Here is a 12,736-nt window from a genome sequence, read left to right as displayed (position 1 = left end):
CAAAGAAAAGAAAAAGAGAACAAATAGCACAGACACTAATTAATTACCTTACACTTTCTTTCCATTTTATCTTCTAAGCCCTTCATGCAGACTGAAGGGCCACCTACACTTCTCTTCCTTTTCCTCTCTAAATATGACGTGCTCCTGTATAGCCTCTGTTATAATTTCTTATTGATCAATGAAGTTATTGCTATTGGCTAAATGCATGGAGCAGTACATTGTGGTTTGTTGACACAATTACAACACAGCATGATACTGGCCTGTCAGCATGGAGGAGTGAACAAAACTTCTAAACATATAGACCAATTTAACACAAAATGTTCAACAAGTACATGGTTAGCAGGATACCAGCTACAGTAGCTAAACGTTCTTATTCACAACAAAGAAGTATATTATTTTGTTCTAGGTAGGAGTACCTGATTATATTTAAAACCTTTTTTCACGGCTGGATGTTTCCATGACAAGTGACAGTTATATAACAATTTTCACTCAAAGGTCAAAAAGTATGCCACAAACCTTTTAAATGACATAAATATGTCATACACCAGTAAATGCAGCCACATATCATGTAGAAAGTGGAGGCAACTTGTAGAAGGCCTCAAGAACGTACATACACATGTAGGAAGGAAACTGATTTCTGCACTTAAGAAAATAAATTGATAATTTGTATTAGATGAGAAAATCATCTTCTGCTGCAAAAAGTCATTCAAATCTCCTTAGTTTGTAGAATTATAACTGTGTGGGCCTGATTCAGAGAAGGTCACTAAGAGCTTTTATTGCTTGCATTCATCAAATACAAGAATCTCAAACATAACCCTTTGTATAAAAGTAGATATTCAATAAATTTTTTAAATGAATAAATAAATCTTAATAGGCTTAGGAGTTATAGATCCTTTATGTTAGTGATTCCTAAACTTTGATGTGTACATCTGTGCAACAACCAGATGAAATAGCCATTGATGATTGTGATAAAGAGAAACTTAAAAGAACTCCTTAAGAAACTTAAAGAACTTTTTATCTAGAATCATATTTCTCATTATCATCTTCCCAATTATTTTTTCTCAATACAGCATTTCTCCTTGCTTAACTGTACATTGTTATGAATGAAAGGAAAAAATTTCATAGAGTTTAGCATGGTATAACATGCCATGCTCTGACATAAAAAAAGTTTATTGGTGTTTTTGGTTTTAAGGTGGAGCAATTGATTAAAGGAATTAAGGAACATCTTTTGAGGATTCGAAATATGGGCCACAATTATAGAACAATGATTTGTAAGAGTACAATTTCTGAGTTTTAGATGATATGGTAAGGTTTGGAAGTGAATTGTGAGACTCTAAACACAATTTATGTTTCAATTGCTATAGTAAAAGTTTTCATTTCTTGAAGATGCTCAATGAATTTAAAAAACAGTACAAAATCTGATTTAAAAAAGTACTTGTTAGTAACTCCCTAAGCAATCCAATTTCTCTCCTAAAACAATATGCACAAATATTTTAACTTTCAATAGAAAAGATTATAAAAATAATAGATATAACTATTAAGTACTGCTACTTCTACCTACTTTCTGCATCTTATTGCTATCGATTTACATGGGAATCATGTATCAATTTACACCGCATCTTATTGTTATCAATTTACATGGGAAAAAATGTACTTTTCCAGATGCTAACCCTGTCTTTTTTCTTCTCCACTCAGACTCCTCCCCCAACCATAATATACTTGGTTGAATTTATTCCTATATTACTATATATTCATCTAATTTAACTCCAGCGGTGGAATTTGTAGGGTAAAATCAGAGAACTCTAAAGAAATTGAACATCTGCCTAGGAAGAAGTAAGGTTCCTAGTGTTGGCACCCCAAAACAAAACTCTCCGTATTTTGATACACTATCTACCTATATTATTCAACCAGGTCCTTTATTTTAAAATATGAATAGAGAGGCAAGAATCTCTACACATTTGAAAAAGATCCAAGTGAACAAATGGATAAATGATGCCGAGCAAAACAGAGAGTTCCAAAAAGATACTACAAGCCATTAAACAAAGGCTGCTATTGAAAATAAAAAGAGAGAGAGAGAAATTCGAGAACAAGGAAGACATTGAAATTTAAAAATATGATTTTTGAAACAAAACATTCATTAGAAGGGATGGAAATGGTACCAGGACTCTGGAAAACAGTTTGGCAGTTTCAAAAATAGTTAAACACATACCTACCATATGATCTAGTCATTCCTCTCCTAGATATTTGTCCAAAAGAAAAGAAAGCATATGTCCCTACACAGACTTGTACATGAATATTCATAGCAGCTTTATTCGCCAAAAGCTGAAAAAACTGAAATATTTATCAATCCAATGAATGGATAAACAAACTGTGGCATATCCATACAATGGAATAATGCTTAGCAATTAAAAGGAATAAAACTATTGATACACACAACATCATGGATGAGTCTCAAAATAATTATGCTAAGTGAAAGAGGAGAGAAAAAAGAATACACACTGCATGGTTCCATTTATATAAAAGTCTAAAAAAATGCAAACAATATAATCTATAATGACAGAAATCAAATGAGTGATTGCCTGGGGGGAAAGGGGAAAGACGGTCTAGAGAGAGTAAGGAGAGAGAGATTACAAAGGAGCAGAAGGAAGCTTTTGGTGATGATGGGTATGTTCTTATCTTGATTGTGGTGATGGTTTAATGGCTGTATACAAATGTCAAAACTTATCAAATGTATTCTTTAAATATATGCAATTTATTATTTGGCAATTATGCCTCAATAAAGCTGTTTGGACAATGAAAAGGAAAAACAACAGAATATGAAGGGAAAAAAGGAGCTAGAAGAGAAAAAAAGTAAATGAATGGAAAATATGAGAAAAAAATTAAAATTCATAGATCAATCCTGGAAGTCTAGTGTTTAGCTGATAAGAGTTCCAGAGGGAAAGAACAGAGAACATGCTGCACAGATAGCTAGAGAAACAATGGAAAAACATTTCCCAGATCTACAGAAAGCCTCTGGACTTTAAATGAAAAGAGCCCTCCAAGAGCTAAGTAAGATGAATGAATAAAAACCCACATCTAGACACATCCCGTCGAATTTCAGAAAATCAAGGATAATGAAGATTCTTAAAGCTTCCAGAGATGGAAAAATGTAAAATCAAAACAAAACAGTCGACTCCAAGAAAATGAGATTCAAATTGGCATCAGAAATCTCAACAACAAAGTGGATGTTAGAAAAGAATGGAGCAGAGTACAGAGTACGACAGAGTGCTGAGGGAAAAATGATTATGAAACTCAAATTCTATGTCAAATCAAAATCAAGAATGAGGACAAAATTAAGTCATTTAACGAATGCATGAATTAAAAAAATTTGCTCTCATGTACATTTACGTTTTAAAAAAAATTTTTAACTTGATGATATAGCCTAACAAAATGAGAACAGAATCCAAGGAAGAGGAAGCTATGGATCCAAAAAACAATGAAACTAACCTATGAATACAATGAAAAGAAATCATAGGATGAGAGTTGGGCACCAAGCCTAGAAAGCTATACATTCATTTTAGAAAAGAGAGTCTGAAGAATATTTTCAGAAAGATAATTCTTTCCATTCAACAACTAATATGCTACAAAGCTGGGAGATATTATTATATCATGAAAAAAATCCTATATTATTTCTTCTCTCAACAGAAAAAAGAAAAGCCATTAGATATTCTAGGAAGGAGGAAGCCATATGGTCCACATATTAAGCAAATTAAATATGGCATGAATTTGAGTAGTTGTTCGAGTTTAAGACAAGAAAATCCCTTTGACCTTGACACTTGGAATATTCTGTTTGGGTCAGCACTGATTTAGCAATACAGTATTACATTTTCCAATTTAGGATTCTAATCACACAACTTGGATCACAATAAATAATATTTATTTAACCAATATTATAATACCACTTATTTGTTCTAAAGTGTTAAAAAAAAGTGTAGAATACTTACTGTAAAGAACAGAATGTAAATGTTATCAATCGTGACAACATCAAAGTAAGGCTATAGCCATCAGAGGTTAAGAAGTGAAGCAAAGGAATGAGAGACGAAGGATAGTTTAGGGATGGTAATTTCTTTCATCTTACATAATGGAGAATTACAAGTTACTTTTTAAAACTGACAGAACATAAGTAGAAGTTTTATATATTTTTAATTGATATAAATGAACAATAGGATATATATGTATACATATGTATATATTTTTTTATTGTTCATATATATATGTAATCATGTTGAATATATATTTAGGAGTAAAGGGCAAAGGGAGAAGTGATGGGAAATAGTATGTATGAGCCAAATTCCTCTTCTTTCATAGCCTGGAGTCAGTAGGTGTTGTCTTAATGTATAAATCAAAACATAGAATTATAAGTATATTCTTCAGAATTATGGTAATAATCACAAGAAGCAAAACTAGAAACATATAAGAGAAGCTTACCTCTTGGGAATATGCTGGGTGTATGGGGAGTCTCAATTGGAAAATATTTATTTTTATTTTGTTTTATGCCATTCTATCCATGAGTATGTTTTACTTTTATTAAGAACAAAAACATAAGTTAAGTGGCTCCCACTTCTTCTACCCTCAGGATAAAATTCATACTTACAAGGTTCTTGACAATCTAGTTCCAAATGACCTTCTCAAGTTTGTCTCCCAGAATTCATGCATCTGATCATCTCACTTTTTCCTGAATGTGCCTTCCTGAAGGCTCTTTCAGTCCTTCACGCATGTCTTTTGCACATGATTATCTTTCTGTCTTAAGCTGGAAGATAGCGATCTTCTTTGCCAGGGAAATTTCTATTCGTCATTTAAGAATAAGATCAGCAAGAAATCATAAAAAAAGGATAAACTTGACTACATAAAAATTTTAAACTTCTGTGTGGAAGAAAAACATTATACACAAAGTTTAAGAATGAATACAAATTGGGAAAACAAATATTTGCAGCATATATGATAAAGGGTTGGAAGACAGTTGAGAGAGTGGTTGGAGCACGGACTCCAGAGCCAAAATGCCTACTAACAACTGCCTCCACCACTTAGCAGCTGCAAGACCTTGGGCAAGTTATTTAACTTTCATGTACTTCAGTTTATTCATCTGTAACATGGGACTAATAATAGTACCAATTTTATAGGACATTTTTGAAGAATAAGTAAGTATGTGTAAAGCATTTAGAACAGCACCTAGCATATGCTAAGTGGCATATAAGTTTTAGATATTATTGTATTGTTAAGGACTTTAAAGAGCACTTAAAATCAATAAGAAAACAATATGTTTGCATCCACTAGAAAAGGGATTGTAGATTTGAAGAGTCAACTCACAAAAGAAGAAATATTAATGGGCAACAAGTATGTGAAATTCTCAAGTTTACCGTTTATAAAAGCAATGGAAACCTAAAAAATGAGACTCTTAAAGATCAGATTAGCAAAAATTAAATGTTTGACAGTGTTTAGTTTGGGCAAGGATATGGGCAAATGAGCATGCTGCCAAATGTGGGGACCGGGGAGGGGAGTGGCAGGGATAAATTGGTATAACATTTCTGGAGACCAATGTGGCAATAATAATCAAAATTAAAGATATGTAGTATATTTTTGACCCAGCCATTCTAATTTTATGAATTTCTTCTAAATAAATAAAGTTGGCAAGACTATCTTTTTTTGTAAACAATTAGAAATAACCTAAATGTCCATCAATAGGAGTCAGTTAAATAAATTAGGATTAATCCCTATAATAGAATACTATGCATTTATCAAAAATGGATAAAGAAAGTAGAGGCACATTTATTGACATACAAAGATATCCATGACATATTAGGATATTTTAATTTACCATTTGGAGGGCTTATTCTCCACTAGGTGATGTATTTGCAACATTTCATTAACATTTCATTTAATTCTCATCACAACTCTGTAAAGTATATCATATAATACTGATGTAATATCAGTATTATAAATAAGGAAATGGAAGTTCAGAGCCATTTGGTGACTTACCAAAGTCACAACTCAAACCCAGGCCCACTAACTCTGAAGCCCATCTTCTTAATGTCAAAGCCATAATGCATATAGGTTATAGGCTGGTTCATACACTAGAAGCCTATTATTATATATAATAAACATATGTTGTGATTTTATGTGTCAACTTGACTGGGTCACGGAGTACCCAGATATTTGGTCAAATATTATTGTCGGTGTGTCTGTGAGGGTGTTTCTGGATGAGATTAACATTTGACTTGGTGAACTGAGTAAAGCAGATGCCTTCCCTAATGTCAGTGGGCCTAATCTAGTCAGTTGAAGACCTGAATAGAACAAAAAGGCTGGGTAAGAGGGAACTCCTCTTGCCTAACGGCTTTGAGCTGGGACATCAGCCTTTTCTTGCCTTTGGACTCAAACTGAAACATCAGCTCTCCTTGCGTCTCCAGCCTGCCAGCTTTTGGACTGGAAATTACACCATCAGCTCTCCTGGTTCTCAGGCCTTCAGACTTGAACTGGAGCATCTTCAGCTCTTTTGGGCCTCCATCTTGACAACAGCAGATCTTGGGACTTACAAACATGTGAGCCAATTCCTTACAATCTCTCTCTCTCTCTCTTTCTCTCTCTCTCTCTCTCTCTCTCTCTCTCTCTCTCTCTCTCTCTCTGTCTAATTGAGAGTATCTCTTTATAATTGAATGGGCCCTAGACTGAGTCCGAAATTACTAACCCTGTTTCATTCACCTTCCTGGTCCCCTTTCACTGAGGAGGGTAAATTGGAGTGTTCTTCAAGTAGATTTGGTTTGAGCTGGACAGGGCCACCTAACCTGAGGGAGGAGGTGTGCATTCATCCCACATTTGCCTGTGTTCTCCTTCTCTTTGTTTTCCTGCAAAGGGTTGTACTGCTCTCTGTTAGGGGCCATTCCCTTTTGATTTAGCCTTCTTTTATGTCTGAGGCTTAGTTATATAATCATAGCTGAAGTTCTTTATTTTCCCCCAATTTCCTATGTAGGTCTTTTCTTTTGGTGCTGGTAATTGGGAAGTCATTCAATGTTCTGAGTTATCTTTCTGCAGAATGATATAATCTGGATCCAGGGGATAATTTTAAAGAAAAATTTGGACACTGATATCAAAGATCCACAGCCCAAAGAAAACTCCGAATTGGGGGCAAAGGTTGGATTTATATGCTTCTCCTCTCCCCTTTACTGTTATGAGAAGATCTAGGAAAAACTCCCATCTTGTATTCTGAACTCCCTCACCCTGACCATATACCACATAATGACTATCATTTTCCCCAGTGTATATTAAATAAGAGTACATGTCTGTGTGGTTGGTTGTGCAGAAAATAAAAATACTAACTCCAAATCTTTGCTTTGTAGTTAAAATGGACAACATCTGAACCAACCTACACGATCGATGTTCTCAGATTATCCGAAGCAGTAAATTAGAGAGAGGACTGGATAAGAACTCTGTCCAGAATACTGCACTTTTTGTGCCACACTTTCACGCATCTGAGACTGAGTGCCTCCTTAAATTTGCACCCTAGACATTTTGCTTACCTCAGCCCCAGTCTTGACCCTGGATCCTGCCATCTCTGGCTTCCCTGGGTCACAGCAATGGGAGAGGATCCCAGTAGTGATAAATCTTACCCACTCTCAGTGCCAGGCCCACAGTGGTTCCTCATTAGTAAAAATGTATTTAATTAATGAGAAGTCCTCAATAAAGTCCTCCAATAAACAAATGAAAACAGAATAGAGAAAACGTAGGCCAGATGCAAGATAAGTGGAAAGGATCTAGCTTTTAATTGAGAGTAAGTTTAATTTTCATATATAGGGTGCCTACTAAAATTATTATTGTAATTTTAGGCTATAATTTTAGATGCTTATCATCTACCTCAAGGAAAGCAGTAATCCTACATTTCTCTTCCCTGGTAAGAAAATACCTGGAGTGAATTCAGCAGCAAGATATTTCTAATTATATTCTATGAGAAAAGGTTAAAAAGCTGATAATGTTTAGTCTGAGAAAGAAATGACTTGGGGACTCCATGATAATTGTTTTCAAATATTTGAATGGGTGTCAGATGAAAAGGGATCAGGCTTATTCTGTATGGTCACAAGAGTTAGAGTCAAAGCCAGTGGATGGCAGCTGCACAGAAACAGATCTTGGCTTATTATAAACCCTGGTGCCCAGATTATTATTCTTACCAATAATCCCTCTTGGTTTAGTGTGTAAAATAATTGGATTTTTTTACCACAGTAAACCAGATTGTAATCATACCCCACATGCAGGCTTTATTGGAACAGAATTATGCTTGCTAACAAGCCTGCTCAACAAAAACATTAGATGAATGGCAGATTTAGGAAGCTGCCATCCCTCCTTCCTTCCATCTCTTTCCCTTCTTACTCACTTGGCTTTTTTTTTTTTTTTTTTTTCTCATTTTGTGTTGTGGAGGCATTTGGGATAGCTGAAGATGATGAAGTTTTCCCAAGTGGGCTTTCTTCTTGACAGAAGACTTTTCCTGGAACCCATCCCATACTCTCTCCATCTCTCCTTCTCCCACAGTCCAGCTCCCCAGTAGCCTTCATTTTATCCCAGCCACTTGCTCTCAAAATCCTAGGGGCCACATGCTAGTTTTGTCACATGAACCAGACCTTAGATTTTGCACCCCTCCCACCATCTATCTCTGTCTCTCTCTTTCATCTCCCTCCTCTTCATTTATACTTTTGCTTTAATCCCCAAAGATTCACCTCTAGTCTCTCTAAGTTCAGAAAGCTAAAGTGGAGAACAATTGATGCCCATATAGAGACTTTTCACCTCTGAGATTCTATGATTCTAAGACAAGCTTGGGGTGGAAATGAACATGGTTTGCTTGGAGGATGGTGATATTTGCAAGATACAGGAGTTGTATGAGGGAATTGTAAGAGTCATATTAGAAGGTTCTGAATGCCTGATTGAGAATTGGAGACTCCCCCAAAATCTTGTAGGGCTTTTAGTAAGAAAATGAAATGCTCAAAGTGTTGTTCTAGTCAGAAAATTATAAGGTGGGGTATAGGATTGGTTGAAGAAGGTTGAGAATAAAGGCAGAAACTAATTAGAAGATGCTCTAGTAGTCCAAGAATAAGATAATGAAAGCATGGACAATGGTAGCAGCTGTGGCAAGGAAAAGAAAGAGTTGTATTGGAGAGGCACGTTTGAAGAATTTTGACAATACATACCTAATATACTTGATGTTATTGTTTTATCTGTCCAGAAAAATATATCCCTTCTTTTTGAGGAGCTGCCCATCTCCCAGTGCAGTCATATGATTCCGGAGAGAACCAATGTGCAGCCATGAGAATGCCCTTTGTAGATCTCCCACTGCAGGAAGCTCAATTGACTAAGGGCCCAACTGCTGCACTTTGAAATCCATCTCCATATTTGCACGAAGGCCACGCCTCCCACCGGCTGCTCCTGCCGGTGATTGAGTATGATGGGAATGCCAAGACAGATCAGTTCTGGGGGGACAAGGGACTCCTTTTTCAGCCAACTTTGGCTCAAGAACTACCCAATAGCTGTGATGAACCTTCTAGAGACTGCACAGCAATCTAGGCCCAACTGACCCTCTCTCTCCTTCACTCAGGGTCAGACTGCATCTTGGTCTGACGGCTTCTCAGCCACTTCCAGTTCCCTCCCTTTCACACAGGAATTTCCCTGAATAAAATCCTTGTACATTTAGTCCCTTTTTGACATCTGCTTCTTAGAGGATGCGGACTAACACAGCTGCCAATCCCAAACATAGTGTAACATCCCACTAGCCACAGTGATTGGTCCAAGGAATAGGAACATAACCCAAGCTGGGCCAATAAGAATGCCTCCCTCTGGCTGAATTTAAACTGGAGGCCAAACTCAGTTTTTCTTTATGCCCAATGAGCTGTAAGCATGTGACATCAAGGGTCCTACTGGTATCTCAGCCTTGTGGAAAATACCCATAAAGCATAGCTATCACCCAGATAGAAAGAGCATATGCTCGTGGTGCCAGTTTGCTGGTTCCAGTTCCAGAGATTCCTAGACCTGTTCTGGTTACTGTAGCTCGCTCTTTGATTCTGTGAACTACTCCTGGATCCTTCCAGCAAATTCCCTTTTTTCCTTAAGCTAATTGGAGTTTCAAACTCCATCACTTGCAACCAGAAGAGTCCTAACTAATATGCATAGTGACAAAACAGATATATGATTAAGTAAAGGAAAAAGCAAAATTAGTTCTAATGTTGTAAGCATAAGAGACCAAATTAATGGTGCTATTCACAGAAACATGGGGGTAACATATTTACTTTATTTAGAAGCATGGGCGATGATTGAGTCACAACAGGATACCCAAATTAAAAAGCACTGAAGGTTATTGAGGTTCATAAAAGATAGGAGCCTTAGTGAGAGGTCTCAGACATGAGATATAGGTACAGCATAGATTTGCTACTTGAAACCAGACTGTAAAATCAGTTTGCTAAGGTAATACATTGGGCTTTCACAGTGTAAAGAGATGATCATTTCCTCTATTTTTATTTTGTATCCTTGTACATAACCTATATGAAATTGTTACTAACATACATATCCTTCATTAATATAATTTGGTAATTAGTTCAAATTAACTACATTTTTCTTTGTTATAATAAAGATTAAACAAGGTTAAAGCCAAAATAATGGTTAAACAACATAAACAATAGCATGTACTACAAATATTTTCGGGTTGGGGGCAAAACAAAGTTATAATTACTTTAAGTAATAATTTCATTTATCTAAAAGAATGTGAATGAAGGCAAGAAGAAAATATCCTACTGATGTGTCACTGCAATTGTTTATTAAAAAAATAACTAGGAAAAGGAGGAAATTGAATGCTAACTCATTCTAAAACTAAGTCAACAGTGGATTAAGTTTTTCAAAGTTTTCCTTCGTGAATCCCATCTCTGAGTCACGTGATAGTATATCTTGCATTTGCCTTAAAAAATTTAAGTCCAATGTCAGTGTTATTAAAGTGATACACTTGAGGACACAGAGAATTAAAAAAAATATATGACTTCTCTTTAAGAGATAAGAAACCTCTTTGCCAGAAAATTGATTAGGCCAGTAGATGATGAGGTGGCTGTGATAAATACGACATGGTGCCATGTCCTCATTGATCTGAATTCTCAATTTGAATTTTTCCCTAAGAACTTTTGGCAGCAACCTCATAACTCTTGCCAAGAAGAGTTTACTCTGGTGGCCATCCAAACGAGTGAGTTAAGCAAAATGTCCCCCAACAAGGTATTAAATACTTAAGTCTTTCTTTTAAATACCTGCCCCAAGCCAGCCCTGATGGCCTAGCAGTTAAAGTTTGGCACATTTCGCTTTGACGAGCCGAGTTCGGTTCCCAGTCGCAGAACCACACCACTCATCTATCAGTTACCATACTCTGTCAGCAGCTCACATAGAAGCACTAGAAGGACTTAACAAGTAGAATATACAACTACATACTGGGGCTTTGAGGGAAAAAAAAAAAACCTGCCTTAATGAATCCATGTGTTTTCTTGCCTCCTGAAATAAAACCAGATTTATTTTGTGACATAGCATAAAAAAGACCATCTCTATAGGTGTTTCTCAAAGTGTGGCCCTTAATACTGCATCAGTACCAACTGAGATGTGTTAAAAACACAAATTCCCAGGCTCCATCTCACATCAAATAAATCAGAACCTTTGGAGGTAGGGCTTGAGGATCCACATTTTTAAAAAGCACCCCCTCCTAGTGATTCTCAGGTCAAGCAAAGCTTTAACCCCATAAAAACTGATTTTAAATGCAGAATATTTTCCCTTCTACAGACAATTTTCAGTTCAGGAATCTAACACATACTTAAGTTTTTCAAGTATAAAAAGTATTGAAGATGTCTCAGGAAGAAACACTAGAGACACAAATCATTTGGGATATCCTCCTATTCTATGACACATCTCCCCTTCTCCAAGAACAGTTCTCCCAACTGTCAGTGGTGAGATCCTGCCACTGGATGTTTGTGTAGTAGACTGTAACCTTTGGTTGTAATTAATTGGGCCGGGGTATTATCTAACCCAGATAGACCAATCAATCCCAGTTAACCTTTTTCTCTCATTTGAACTGAGAAAGCAAAAGAACATAGTAATTGGTAGCCATCACCTTAAGGTTTAGAATGAAGTTCGCTAACTCTTGGCACCAAGGTCCCCAGAGCTGCCCTGTTCTCAGCCTTAACTTAGGCCTGAGATAAGAGAAGACATTTCAACAGTGAAACGAGAAAAGGATATAAAGAAACATTTATAGTACACCAATAAAGACTTTTAGATAAAAAATAATGTAAATTTAAAATTCAATAAAAGGGTTGAAAGATACAGTTGAAGACATCTCCCAGAAAGTTGAGTAAAATAATAGACAGAGAGAATAGGAAAAAGAAGATAAGGGGACACAGAAGTTCCAATATACAAATAAAAAGAATTTCAGAAAAATAGAAGAAGAGAAGAAATCACCAAAAGAAAAAAAAAATCAGAAGAGAAGAAATCATCAAAGAAAAAAATGTGAGAAAATTTCCCATATCTGAAGGACATGATTTTACAGATTGAAAGGGCACTCTGAGTGCCCAGTAAAATTGATTAAAAGAGACCCACACCAAGACACGTCTCATAAATTTTTAGAATACTGAAGACAGCAAAAAGATCAGAAATCAGATGTATTGCAAGAATAAATATAGAACAATCTGATACACAGTAGTTTATC

The sequence above is a fragment of the Diceros bicornis genome, chromosome 4, assembly GCF_020826845.1.
Source record: "Diceros bicornis minor isolate mBicDic1 chromosome 4, mDicBic1.mat.cur, whole genome shotgun sequence".
Lineage (NCBI taxonomy): Eukaryota > Metazoa > Chordata > Mammalia > Perissodactyla > Rhinocerotidae > Diceros > Diceros bicornis.
This window is presented reverse-complemented; position numbering follows the sequence as displayed.